Below are 3,782 nucleotides of genomic sequence, written 5' to 3' on the forward strand. Positions count from 1 at the left end.
CTCGAATCTCCGACCATGGATGCATTCGAGTCTTGTGGGAAAAGTGCGCAAACCTCTGCAGAGTATACAAACTAATCATGGTTAGCCGTGTCCCCGGTTATGGACATCTTGAGTATCTGGTTTTTGATTATCATGTTGATCTCATCACTCTTAATATAATTTGATTGGGTTTCATGATGATGCTTAATTGGGATTGAGTTGGAGGAACCTTCTCAATGTTTAACAACCACCATGGTAGTTAAATAAAATTTATTCCTTTGTTGTAGGAAAAAATTGGCTTTATGCAAAACTGTAACCATAGAGCTTGCCACCAGCCAAATATGCATGTAGTGATAGCATTTATTTTGTTCATTACTCTCTATGTGTTACATTGCCAGCATATTCCATGTGCTGACCCGTTTCGGGCTGCAACGTTCATGTTGCAGACTTTTCAGATGACGAGTAAGGAGGCATAGGTCGATGTCTTTCACTCAGTGATGCCGTTGGAGTTGATGGACTCACATTAACTTCCAAGCCTTCCGCTGTTATCGTTTTAGATGGCCTTAAGCCATATTTATTGTAATAAGTTCTATTTTGAGACATTTGATGTAATAAATGTGTGATTGCTACTCTGTTATAAATCCTCAAGTACTGTGCGTGTCAGCATTACCGATCCAGGGATGACACTGATGCACAGAGATCAGACTGTTTGAGGTCTGGTCGCTACAAGATGGTATCAGAGCACACGCTGACTGTAGGACACGACCACTAAGCTAAAACCCTAGATCACTACTCTCTTCTCATTTCTGACTCCTCTCCCTTTTCTACTCTATAGGATGGCGGATGCAAGGAACAAGTTTGCTCAACCGGATGAAGACACACCCTTTGGACAACACTTGAAGGAAGTCACTAGGTACTTGAACATCGGAATACCAAGCTTCACCGGGACCTACAACGCCACTTTACCAAAAGAGGAGCGCTGGATGATTCAAGTTCAAGTTCCAGGAAGGACGTTCACGCCAGTTACTGAGCCCATAGAGTTTTCCTTTGATGCACCCAGCTGGAGTCTAGGAAAGAGCATCGCAGCCCACATCACCATGGGACGCATTGGAGAAGTGTACCACAAGGATCTCAAGGATACTATTTACCAGATTTGTGGGCGCTGAGATGAGAAATGGGAGATGGTCAGCACCAGGAAGGATAGATCCATTGCAGCTTTCATCCAGGAGTTAAACCAGCACATTTGTCGCCAGGAGAACCGAATGTGCGCAGGCATGATAGATCTGAAGAAGGCAATGACCAGGATCACGGAGCTGGAGGAAGAACTCAAGTCTGCACGCGATGGATACGAGGAGGAAATGATGATACTCGTGGAGAAGAATGACGATCTGACAAGGAAGCTAGGAATATTCATGGGAGACCCCGTGCCAGGAGGAGAGGATGATGATTCCACTTGCCCGGAGAACTACATCATCATCGACGACACCGACTTAGACCCCGACGATAGCGATGATGACTTTGTTGATGAAGCTAGAGCAGATATTATGGAATCTTCCACCGATTAATTTTTCCAGTCGACCACCATATCAGTAGTAGCAATCTCCCCCATGTATATAGCTTAGTCCGAGAACTTTTGTAATGATAGTTAGACCGATTGTATGCCCTTGTTTGAATTGATTGAAGTGATATGATTGTGTTTGTCTCATGTGCATATGGGTAGTGTTTTCCCCCTAGACCTCATTCTACTCTGTTTTCTCACCTTTTCTAAACCCAGCAGATGCCTCCGAGACGCGACAATGGATTTTCTATCCCACCGGAGCTCACTCAGTTGATCCAGCAGCAGAATGCATTGATGAAGATACTAGTCCAGAATCAGAATCAGGGGAACAACAACAACAATAACCCACCACCACCACCACCTGTTGATCACTTAGCCCGTTTTCTAAGGCTGAATCCGCCGGTGTTCTCCAGTAGCACCGAGCCGATAGTTGCAGATGATTGGCTCCGCAAGATTGGAAGGGAGTTGACCACTCCAGGATGCACAGATGCGGAGAGAGTGCGTTTTGCCGCCATCAGCTTGATGGACCCGCAACATCATGGTGGGAGAATTTCACAGCCACTTACCCCATCGACACTGTTACATGGGATCAGTTTCAGCAGGCTTTTCGCACTGCCCATGTATCAGCAGGAGCTATGGCCATGAAGAAGCGCGAGTTTCGCAACTTACGCCAAGGAGGACGCACCGTTGGCCAGTATGTGGATGACTTTAGTAAGCTAGCACGTTATGCCCCAGATGACGTCGCTATGGATGCAGCTAAACAGGAGAATCTGGAAGGACTGAATGATGAGCTGAGCATGCAGTTGATGGTGGCAACTTTCAATAACTACCAGGAGCTGGTAGATAGAGCTCTCATGATTGAAGGGAAGCAACAGCAGATTGACAACCTCAACAGGAAGTATGGACAAGGGAAGTACAAATCTGGAGCTCAGCAGAGACCCCGTTTTACCCCGAACTCGGGAGGACCACTTCAACATAACCATGGAGGTCACAATCACAATGGAGGGATTGCGCACAACCATAGTGGCCCCTGGAATGGGGATGGTAATGGAGGAAGCAACGGCCAGAACCGTTCCAACCTAACAACGCCCGCCAAGAAGGATCTAAGTCACATTACTTGTTTCAAGTGCGGGAAGAATGGACATTATGCCACGGAGTGTTCTGAAGCAAAGAATGGGAATGGCAATGGAAGCTCTGGGAAGAAGCCCAACCCTTTCAACAAGGGACAAGTGAACCACATTAGCGTGGAGGAGGTTGAAGCGCAACCCGATGCAGTAATAGGTAAGTTTTTGGTTAAGACATTTACTGCAATCGTTCTTTTTGATACTGGTGCATCGCATTCATACATATCAAGGGGATTTGTGGATAAGTTTAAACTGCCAACCCAAGCCCTTAGGTCACCCATGTTAGTAACCTCGCCAGGAGCAGAGTATATGGCTAGCCTATGGTGTGATCGGTTACCATTAAGGATTGGTAACTACCTGTTCCCCTCAGACCTAATAGTATTGGATTCACAAGGACTGGATGTGATATTAGGCATGGATTGGTTATTGAAGTATGGAGGGAACATTGACTGCGCCAGTAAGTCGATTTTGCTTACCACCCCAGAAGGAAGAAGGATCAAGTATATATCCCGGCATGTGCCGAATACGACTCAAGTGAATTCCTTATCAGGAGTTGTACAAGAGGAAGTACCAGTGGTGAAGGATTTCCCGGATGTATTTCCAGAAGAGTTGCCAGGCATGCCGCCGGATAGAGACATTGAGTTTTTGATCGAGCTTTTGCCAGGCACAGGGCCAATATCTAAGAGACCGTACAGGATGCCCACTAAGGATTTAGAGGAAATTAAGAAGCAGATTAAGGAGTTACTGGATAAAGGCTATATTCGCCCAAGCTCATCACCTTGGGGATCACCAGTGCTTCTAGTGGAGAAGAAGGATGGATCATTGAGGATGGTTGTTGATTATCGAGGGTTGAATGAAGTAACAATCAAGAACAAGTACCCACTGCCGATGATAAATGATTTGTTTGACTAGCTGCAAGAACCTAAGGTGTTCTCCAAGATCGATCTGCGATCAGGGTACCACCAGCTGAAGATTCGAGAGCAGGATATACCTAAGACAGCTTTTACCACAAGGTACGAGCTATATGAGTATACCGTTATGTCATTTGGTCTGACTAACGCACCTGCCTATTTTATGAACAAGGTGTTTATGGAGTTTTTGGATAAGTTCGTCGTGGTGTT

Source organism: Aegilops tauschii, chromosome 2, assembly GCF_002575655.3.
Source record: "Aegilops tauschii subsp. strangulata cultivar AL8/78 chromosome 2, Aet v6.0, whole genome shotgun sequence".
NCBI lineage: Eukaryota > Viridiplantae > Streptophyta > Magnoliopsida > Poales > Poaceae > Aegilops > Aegilops tauschii.